The 11763-nt window shown below is 35.6% G+C and overlaps 1 protein-coding gene across 1 annotated transcript in view; it reads right to left on the bottom strand.

The window, feature by feature from the left end:
- LOC130097323 (gastrula zinc finger protein XlCGF7.1-like) overlaps positions 1-11763 on the bottom strand; it is a 362909-nt gene that overhangs the window by 325618 nt on the left and 25528 nt on the right. The window lies entirely within an intron of this gene.

The following is an 11763-nucleotide window of genomic DNA, read 5'->3' on the forward strand; positions in this document are numbered from 1 at the left end:
GAACAAAGTGGCCTCTCACAGTCAACCACTGACAAACATCCAGAGGTACCAGAAAACACCATCCTGGCTACCCATCACTCATAAAGAAACCACCAAACGAGCTCCAAACTCAAGAACCACGTGTGTGCTACAGCAACAACAGTATGCACAGAAGGTCAGAAAGTCTGTCACAACCAGAAGGCATCATCGGAGGAATGCAACAACGGAGAAAAGTTTCGCACTACATCTTCACACATCCGTGCCAAACTACCTCCCAATGTCTGCCAGAGAACTTCCTGCCTTACTGGATTGACCCCCAGCAGATCACAGAAGATCCCTTTTTCAAGGCAAAGATGCAACAAGCTCATCAAAGCTAAGCCATCAAGCAAAAGGGGGGAGCAAAACAGACTGAGACAGATCTGACCATACATACATACATACATGCACTACACGACACCCCTAACATACCCACTTACATACAGAAGTTAACCACCTCTACCGTGCAAAACATTCAACAAATATGTTTTCCCCAACAGGTAGAAACTAACTTCAGAAACTAGCTTAACAACTTAGCTACACTTACCATAGGAAACATGGTAACTACCCATCCAACAAGTACACCTGAGAACACCTCTCACTACATCAGTGTTTCTCAACCTCTCCTGCAGGGACCCCCTGACAGGCCATGTTTTTGTTTTAACTCTGAAATGGCACACCTGATTCAAGTAATTAAAGGCTTAATGAGTAATTAGAGTAGGAATAGTTCAATTAATCAATTAGTCAACTACTCAAGCCTTTAATGACTTGAATCAGGTGTGCCATTTCAGGGTTAAAACAGAAACATGGCCTGTCAGGGGGTCCCTGCAGGAGAGGTTGAGAAACACTGCACTACATCATGATACCTGACACCTTAGCTGCGCAACCGTAGTTATAAATCATATCAGGAACATTCAACTGCTTTGTTTTGTTTTACTTCTTCCTTCCTTCCTTTCCTTCTTTTATTAGGTAAAATGCCTGTCCACCCCACAAGGGTCAAGGTCACAATAATAGGATTGACACACCACTCCTATATTTGTAAGTCACCTTAAAACGAATGTGAGCCAGAGAACTCCCTGCATCATTCGTATCACAAATTGAAAGGTAAATTGGTCTAAACCTAGAACAATTTAGAAGAGAATAAAACAAACAAATCAAATTTAGTCACAAAGTTGATCAATCACCGTACCAAAACAAAATAGAATAACGGTCCTAAAATTGAACTAAACTTTATTCAACGTGATTGACTATATTGGGAGAGTGAACCTGTTTAGGCCTAGGTAATCTAATGCCCTGCACCAGTAAAGTGACCAGTCCTGGAGGTGTTGTCTTGTTGTTTGCTGTGTGTGTTTGCTTCCTCTACCCGTTTCTCCAGCGTTCAATGATGCCTTCTCCTCAACCCATCATCGACCGAAGGGGGGATATGTAGCAACATTGAGAATGGACCAAACACAATTGAAGCTTTCAGACATAACCAAACACAAGGGGCTGCATATTCCAAATTATCCCTGAGGCTATGAGCCAAGAAGACCTTTTGTTGCTTAACTAAAGGGAGAATGTTGTCAATGTTTTATAATTTGGCAAGAACAGATCTGTTCAGAAATGGTGAAGCAAGAGGCCCTAACAAGACGTCACCTGACCCCTGCGACTAAACAGACTGAACCATTCAGCGTCCCGAGCTAGTTTTCCCCTCATCAATTATATCCTTAAGGCTGAAAAAGTGGACTTGCATACAAAATACCCTTTGTCTTGAAGACAGCCATTTGCGAAACTAAACCCTCACGTGGTACACACCACGGATGCACAAATGCTGACCATAAGGATACCCACACACACACACACATAAGGACTTTCCTCCAATTCTCCAATACCAATAAAACTCATCCCAGAACAATTCTTGACTGACCCAGAATCAAAATCATGTAACATAACAATTATATATTGTGTTTACAACCCCTGTATGTGTCTATTCTGCTTAGATCACATCTAAGTCATGTAATTGTTTTAAATATTAGAGATACTGGAATGAAAGTGTCGTGTTTCCTATCATTATGCTCGTATGTGTTTAATTCAAAAGATGGCTTGATTGAAATCTGTGTAAAAATGTTTATGTTCTTAAAATGGAAATTATGTCTAAACTGAATCCTCTGTTTCGAGCTGATGAGTAAGCAGACCACAGAGGACACATGATTCGCGATGAGAGAAGGGGGGGGGATAGAAAAGACCCCCTTCTCAAATAACCATAATAGTGTCTTATTGTCCGAATTCCAAATTCCTCCAGGAGGCGGGACAAAACATTGGACTTTAAAACCTTAGACCCGAACACAGAAACGCTCTCTCTGAACGGTCTCTTGTGATCCTCGCTCTTGTGATGCGCTCTTGCTCTGGTGACTCTCTCTTGTGATGCCCGACGATGGTTATAGTAACCATGTAGACGCAGAGACAAATGACCCAAATCAAGATATGGGTTAAAACAGATTTAATTGAAGCCATCTCGTCTCACTTTTCTTTCTTTTCTTAGTTTCTTTCTTTTCCGTTAAAAGTCTCGGTTCTAAGTTAAGTGTTGCTGCAAAGTTTCGTTTTAACGTTTCAACTGCAAAACCAGCTTTCAACTTCAAAGACTTTCATTCATCCGCGCCAACACACCACGTGACTGGCTGTCCAAAGTCTATCCAGGCACACGAGAAGATCAGCCAAGCAACGGACCGGGGAACGCCTTCACACCGACAAAAGGGAATCCTCAAAAGCAAAGCAAGGACAAGCAAGTACCTCCAGACTTGAAACTGCAGGTGCATTTTAATATCAAATTGAATTACCCGCCTAAGAAACGATAAAAGGGTGAAATTAATTATTGATGGTTCGTTCAGGTCATGTCTTTTAAGTGCATATAGAAACTTGGGATCTCACCATCTAACTCCTAAAACTCATTCTTCCTCACTCTCTGTCTTTCTTCAACTTGTATGAATGCGTGTGCGTGTGTTTGTGTTAGATATTTGTTTTGTGTGTTAGCCATAGGCTTATAATCAATAAAGTATTGTTTGTATTTGAAAAGAGAAGCATTACTTGTGATATGTGCTTACCGATTTATTGTCTTGAACTTCGATCTAAGTTACCTATGCTTTGACCCTTGATTTATTTCTTAATTTAGCTGTTAGCTGGGAATTAGTCTTTCTTGGCCAAGAAGATATTATATTTCCTAGAATTAATAATTGTTTATGCTTTCCGTTCATTGGATGAACTGATAAACTGATCATACTATTGATTTTGCTACAGTAAATTCTGAAAATAATTCAATTATTAATTATTGATCATAATCCGTTATGAATAATAATTAATTATATTTATACGTGCGTACAATCGCCACATTATGAAGAAACAGTTATTTAAAAACAAAATACATCAAATGTGAAGTGTCACGCAGGGAATTGTGGGAATGTCAATTTACATTTTTTCACTGTAAATTATACAATGACTTGTTCTTTTTCACTTCCAAAAACTGTAAATTTAACGGTATTTTACAGTAAAATTAAATCAAATGTACCATTATATATATCACAGTTATTTACCGTATATAGTAAGGAAACTTTCTGTTAACCAATTAACAGTTTTTCACTGTAGCATTTTTACAGTGTTTTACCGTTAAAATCACGATCATTTTTTTACAGTGTGGGCCCAGAGAGGACCCAAATTCTCAACACTCTTAGTCAAATGCAGAAGTGAATGCATATTGTAGGTCATCTGATCTTCGCCATACAAAGACTGAACTGATTTAACATAAAGCTCAAGAGCCTCATGAGCATGGTCAATATCTTCTTGGCTAATGTCTGAACCTAGCAAAATGCTCACACCCTCCACAAGTAGAGCCCAGTGGCAGTGATACTTGTTTGGAAGTATCCCCTTAAGGACTGGCAAACTGTAATATAAAAGCCAGTTCTGCCATTCGTGAGCTTTCCAAAACCTCCGCTCAACAATAGACCGTGGGGTTCTGGAAAAAATGCTTGGAGGCTTGATTGCTAAAAGATTTACATCCACTGTTGCAGTGTTCAAACCAATATACCATGGTTTACTATAGCTTTTCGAATCAAACCATAAAGTGGCTATTTGCCGGCAAACCCCCAGCAACACACAATGCATGTAATCAGGGACCATGCCATTGATTAGGTCAAAATCTGGCAAGTCCACAATTGGAGATGGCCCTTTAATGCCCAAAATGCTCTGTTCATTATTTTTTGGCAATCTCACCTATTTGCACAGTTGTGTCATGATCTCTAAGGTCTGGCATCTCCTCTAAACAAGGATACACTCGCACAGTCCCGTTTCCTTTTCTCACTTGAACACCTGGATGAAGACAATGCCCACACCCATACTCTCCATTAAACTGTTTGAAATTGTGCAGTAAAGGTCGTGCAACAGCTTCACATATGGCACATAATGCATAGACCTTAGTCGTTTTGATTGAGTGATCTACTGGATCCTGCCACTGAAGACCTGTTTGTCCAAGACTTTTGCATTCCTCCACAAAAGGTTTGAGGAAGCTAGTCATTTGTGGTTTTGATGACCCAAACCACAAGGCACATAGCATGACATTTTTATCTCTTTCCTCTGGGGGTAATTCATTAACAGAGCATAGTAAGGGCCATATGCTGTATTTAGATGACTGGAACACTGGCACACCGTCACAATTGAATGACAGGGAAAAGAATGAATCACTAACTGATTTCAGATATTTGTACAACTTCCCATCTGAAATATCTGTTATTCCATCTCTGTTTTGGCCATTGTAAATATTTGGAATAGGCTCATTCTCCAAAAGAGCTTTAAGTTGATTCCTCAAAGGTATACAAATAAAAAAATGACCCAACTCTAAACTTTGTCTCACAGTTTGGGTTGATGAGCAAATCTGACATTTTAATTCACCATCCTTTGACACTGAGAGGCCAATGTAAGAGCTGCAAACACCACAATAATGATGGTATTCTGATTTGTCTACATAATCTTTAAACTCCTTCTCTAGCATGTACTTGCTGCTTGGGATGCTTGCAGCATCCCCACTACATAACCTTAACAGCTTCAGTAGGTCCTCCATTAAAGCCCCTGTTACATTGTGCTTCATGGAAAATGCGAGGATGTTCAGCCAACTGGCATCTGTGACATGGTCATTTGAGGGACCTGAAGACGCATGATTTGATTGGTTGTTATTCTGTAAAAAATGGGAAATAATCCAAATATGAGTGATCATAACCAAAGTGTGTACCAAAAGAAACTTGTTTTACTCTAAATGTTGATATTCTTGTTCAACAATATGGCAAGCTGTTTTGAATTCCCAGGATTTTCATCAAGATTAAAGCTAGGGTTCACAACCCACCCCAACATCTACCTGTATGCTCCTTTCACTTTTACAGACAGAATAATAATTTACATTTTTGCATTGCTGTTGTGCTTAGATTTATATTGGTGTCTTAAGTTGGTCTAACATTACTTTTTCTGAGAAGCCACCACCATAGGCCACAGAGGAATATTGTATTATTACATAAAACTATAAGCCATGCATAATATTTTACTGACACTAGCTAATGTAACATGTTAAAATACATTTATAGATATCAAGAATTAACATTTAAACTAGTGAAAATGTAGTTATTGATATCAGAAATGTATATTTTTACTAGTAACACAGTATCGATATAAAAAAAATATGATTTTTATTACAATTGCATTTCGGATATGTGAAATTAGATTTTTTAAGTAGAAAAAAATCAATTATTCATATCAACAACTAATTTTGAATGGCAGCCTATGGTGACATTTAACTAGTGAAAATACAATTAAACATATCAAGAATTATGGTTTTTACTATTTGAAATTCAATTCTTGGCATCAAGAATTTGTATTTCTGCGAGTAATGACGTCATAGTTGATATCTAGAATTAGCATTTTAGAATTAGAATTAATTTTAGAACATGTATCACTAGCAGAAATCGAATTCCTGATATGAAGAGTGAGCATTTTAACTATTGAAAATGTAATTGTTCAAATGAAATTGTTGATATCAAGAATTCATATCCTGCGAATGATTAAAAATCAAAATGGCTTGCATGCCTAACGGCTTGCCTTACATATGTAAGCAACACAATGTAAACCAAAATGACATACAACATTCCTTATTTACATATAGTCTGGGGTAAATTTCTTGTTTACCAGTATTTCTGAAGAGGTTCCCTCTTCTGCAGTCTCTGGTGAATGTGACATAGGGCTGTCATCCTAAAAAGATCAAGACTTTTTAATATATATAATTTGAACCATCAATAGTTAATATAGCAATAAAAATGAATAGAAATTGAACTAAAAAAGAAATAGGGCATGTTTACCTGTATTTCTTTGGACATAGGCTGCCCTGTCCTCAGCGGTAGATTGACCTGGATGAGGGGACAAAATTAACTAATTAATGTGTATGTGAAAGAGAATGTTAAGTAAAACAGATTGAAGTATTAAGAGTTGGTTATTTTCAAAGGAAGAAATCTGACATTAGTGTCTGGTGGTTGTGACTGTTCTTTCCTTTCAGGGAGGTGTGACATTTCCTAAAATATGCCAATACATAAATTCATGAAAATCAAAAGAATAGCCTTTGGTCATCCTCAGTATCCACACTGACAGCTGGAGGACATTTAAACAAAACTTTTCCTCACCTGTTTTTCTATGGATGGTAACTCTCTTGTGGTCTCTGCTTGTAATAATATATTGTCCTGAAAGAGAAGACAACATTATTCATTTATGTGAAAGAAAAAACAATAGGCCTATATCAATAGATTAATGTCATTTACTTCAAAAATGTCTACCTGTAGGCCTATATCTGTGGGGGCGGATTCTTCAGTCCCCTTTGGTGAGTGCGAAACATCATCGGGCAGAAGGAAATATATAAAAGAAGGAGACAACAGTACAGTCAATTTAAAGGCGGATAAAGTTGACTTCTTTCTTTTCAAAAGATGAGAAAGCCTTCAACTTAATTGTGCCTAATAAAACTTACATACATTTACAATTCCCAACATTTGTTTTATTGTAACTTTACATCTTCATTTGTAACTGTCTGATTTATTTTCTGAATTAGTACTACTTACATCATTAGTGACACTCTGGAAATTTCCCTCCTCCAAGTCATTTAGACATTTTTCGATTTTCCTGTACAGTTTCAGACACAACATTATAAGAGAGACATCTTTACAACTCTACACTACTTATCATTAGTCTAGATCAGTGGTTCTCAACCTTGTTTGAGTCACAACCCCTGAGAATGATCATCAGAATAGTGTTCACAACCCACCCCAGCTTTTCCCACTTTTACAGACATAATAATAAATTACATTTTAGCATTGCTGTTGTGCTTAGATTTATATTTGTGTCTTGAGATGGAAGCCATCTCTATGAATATATTATTATGACATAAAATTATTAGCCATACATAATATTTCACAAACAGTACATGCTAATTTAAAGAATGCCTGTAAACCTATAATGGGTTGATTATAATTAATTAATAAATTATAAATTAATTTAAAAATTAATAATTGTTTGGCAATGCGTGTTACAACATTTTAATCAAACTTTTAAAACCTTAAAACTAAATTTAACATAACTTAAACTAAACATTATTTGTAAAATTAAGTTAAACAATAAGTTTAATGCCTATTTATGGATATATTATAGTGTATCAAATTTAAAACACACATTTCTAGGGACTATAAATTATCAATATGACCAAAACTTTGCTGGAAAATCAAGTTTTACCTTTTTTTCCACCTGATTCCACCAGTACGACGAGGAATCATTTCTTCTCCTTGGCAATTGTAAGAGCAATACAATTTTCGTTTCGGCATCTTGCATAATATAAAAGTAGCCTATTTTCTAAACTCTACATGTAGGCAAGTGAATAAGGTCCATAAGACCATAAAATACGACGATTGGTTGATGTTTGAACTGCTGCGCGGGATCCAATAGAAATCCAGATCACGGACTAAATTGAAGCAACCAGAGAGCGGTAAAAACGTACCTTGCTTTAAGTTTCAACAGAGTTTTCAGATCGATTAAACGTTGATTTCTAACAACCCAGGCTCATTGGAAATACGTTACTCTGCCTACATTTTTGCAAAACCTGAAATACGTACCTCCAGTTACGTTTCCCTGCACTTTTCGGGTGTAACGTCCACTAGAGGCGCTAAGTGGTATAAATTTTTATCCGTTCAAGATGCGTGTTTATTAAAGGTTATAAAAGCGACAATATCAGTAAATGATGTTCAAACTTCTCAATATACACTCATTTTAATATCAATTAGGTATTTGTCCCAGGCTTTTGAGGTGCCAAGGATGCGTGACTGCAGACGTCCGATGAGCATACTTCTGGATCGCACTTCTCCGAGGTAACATACGTGTTTACCGAAAGAGTATGGTATTGCCTCGCAAACGGAACAATGAATTATAAAAAATGCATTTGTATGTTTTAGTTTTCTGTGTTTTATTGAAATTAAACGGCAGGGAATCGCGAGAAAATGACCGTGTTGATTACGTACCAAACTGCACAAAACTAGTTGGCACTATTCTTGAACGGCGTCGGCGAGCAATTATTAATTTGTATATGTGTCTCTGTAGTCTCACTACCGAGTATGGGTTAACTGTAAGCAGAATATATAATAAGATATCGAAGGCACAAAGAATTCGTTTAGCCAGAACGTTACGAATTTACGTTTCAGTCAGGTGATACTCCGTGAAACGTACAGGAAGTTTAGTAGCTAGTGGGCAGTGGGCACCCAACTTCAATTAACCCTGGTACATAACCACATAATCTCAGCTGATCTGTTCTTTTGTTTTCAGTAAGCTTGCTTCTCTGCAGATTTTGGAAATTTCTCTCGTGTTACTAATATGCCTAGCAGGCATAATAAATTAAATGCTTATTTTTTAAATGATAAATTATATTTAAATAATTCATTGTTGTTGTTTTTTCGGTGCACATGCCAACTTAATTTGTATGTAAAATAGAAAGATTGAACTTATTAATTAAAGTTAAAAATCGATTGTAAAATTGCACGTTTTAAATCAGGATTTTTTCAAATGTGTCTGTCCATTAGAATGGACAGTGGGTTCGAAAGCCTGTTACTGAAATCACATGTCCAGTAATGCTGATTGAAAATTCTTATATAAAAAAATCTATATCACAGTACCGATACATTTTTGAAACTTTTTCATATGCAGAATATACAGTTCTTGAAGTGCTTGAACATATAGCTGATGGAAATATCTCAGATGTTGACTTTATGTGGAGTGATGAGGAAGATGGAGATGTAAGAAAAATATCCGTATTTAAAACTTTATAAAGTAAAATAACTAGCTTCCGGCCAAATGAACATACGGATTTGACTTCAATCTAAAGCGCAACTTGAATATGAATATTTTTCATATTTTATTTTATCTTAATATTTTTTTATGGATATGCACTTTTATGATGGATAGATGCACTTTTATGATGGATAGATGTACTTTTATGATGGATAGATGTACTTTTATGATGGATAGATGCACTTTTATGGACTTTCAAAACAGAAACAACCATTCACTGCCATTATAAAGCTTGGAAGAGCCAGGGCATTTTTTTTTATATAACTCTGATTGTGTTCGTCTGAAAGAAGAATGTCATATACACCTAGGATGGCTAGAGGGTGAGTAAATCATGGGCTAATTTGAATTTTTGGCCCAAAATTATATTTGTCATCACTTACTCACCCTCATGTTGTTTCAAACCTGTATGAGTTTCTGTATTCTGCTGAACACAAAATAAGATATTTTAAAGAATGTCGGTAACAAGACAGTTGACACTAGCCATTGACTTCCATAGTATTTTTTTTCCTACTATATATTTTCCTAATAACTATATTATATTATTATAATATAATATTATCATTATTAGAAACTATTTTGAAAATTACAATAATATTTAGCAGTAATGTATCAATATAGATTTTACAGTACAATACCGTATAATTAATTACAGCAGAAGCAGACCAAATTACGAAATACAGTAAAAATACAGTAAAGTACTATTTTGTAGTTTACAGTACTGATCTTGTGCACTGTAAAGTGAATTACACTACAGTTACTGGAAATCGAAATACAGTAACTTGCTGGCAACCGTGCTGCCAGTAATGTACTGTAAAAATACAAGAAAACCGTTAACAGATAAATTGTTTCAAAGATGCACACTGGAAATGACTCTAACGTGAATGCATTCATTGATTCCTAGGTTTATTTTATTATGAATAAACAAATGTGCGATCTATAAAGCAAAAACCTTACAATTAAAGTTGCAATGTTATAATGTTCAAGTTTTTGATCTAAAATAAAAGAAAGATGCATACAGAAAATGACTTTAATATGACCATATTGATTGATTCAAAGATATTTAGTTTGTTACAAACAATGTGCAATCTGTAAAACAAAAACTTCAAAATTAAAGTTGAAATGGTATACTGCTGAAAAGTTTTTGACCTTGAGAAAAAGCTTAAAGTATAGACCAACAAATTTTATGTTTATTAATTTATTTCATGTTGGTACATTTTTGGGAAGTACACCTGTTTTGACCTGACGTCCATTGGAATGGACAAAAAAAATTACAATGAAAGACAATATATTTTTTATTTTTTTTCATTTGGTCTCATTAATAGAAGCCTCATGAACTGGGAAAATGTACTTTTATATTTTTCAGAAACTTGAAACATAATTCAGGTCTGAAGGGGTTAATCTGGGTTTACTTAAAAAAAGTGATTTTAAGTTGATATTGCATTGTTCTGTCGTCGTTTGATCGCTTTTTATTTATTTTATTTTATTGTAATGTTATTATGTCGTTCTTATAGCCAGGGAAGCTGGATGGCTTTGCTGTTTATTGATATTTCTTAAATTATATTTTATCAGTAGGAAATCGCGCTGAAGAAGTCTCGTTCCGAACACATCGCGATATTTGGCATCAGTCACGTGTGCCAGGTGTTGGTAAGTATAGTCGTAAATACCAAATACGCTGTCCGAATAATGTTTGATATAATGTATTTTCTGTTTTTCGATATTAATCAGATTAGCTCACGTTCAGTCACTGCATTATATGTGTCATCTCCACGGAGGCTTTGCGTTTCATTGCGTTCTAATTCAAAACAGGGTGATTTAAACACTGTCTGTCACGTGACGTGCTATAGGCCTAGACCTGGCTTAATCAGATTCATATCAGGTTTAAAGTAGTACAATTAGTTCCAAAGTTGTATTTGTAGTAGAAGCACAGTAAAAACAACACTTGCTTTTACCACAGTGACATTAGTTTTAATGTGATAGGCTAAGTGTAGTAAAAAGACAGTAATCACAAAACTTACCATGCTTTTACCACACTATTGGTAGTTTTAATGTGATACTTATTGTAAATGCACAGTAACCACAACACTTACCATGCTTTTAATGCTTAATAATGTAACATACAATATTTGTAAGGTAAATCAATACTTTTTCCTTTAAATAATCCTATATATTATACATAATGATATTTTCTTATCTCTTTTTTCAGCTGAAAAGACCAGAGAGGCCTTTCGGACTCAGTCAGCCCATTACTGTTTGAGGACAAGTTAACGGAGGAGACGGACAGCTGCAAAGCCAAATATTTGCAATGGTATGTATGTATGTATGTGTTGGTTTTAACCCTAAATCAAACATTTTATCAAGCATTTG

Source organism: Rhinichthys klamathensis, unplaced genomic scaffold, assembly GCF_029890125.1.
Source record: "Rhinichthys klamathensis goyatoka isolate OS25496 unplaced genomic scaffold, OSU_Roscu_1.1 h1tg000216l_1, whole genome shotgun sequence".
Taxonomy (NCBI): Eukaryota; Metazoa; Chordata; class Actinopteri; order Cypriniformes; family Leuciscidae; genus Rhinichthys; species Rhinichthys klamathensis.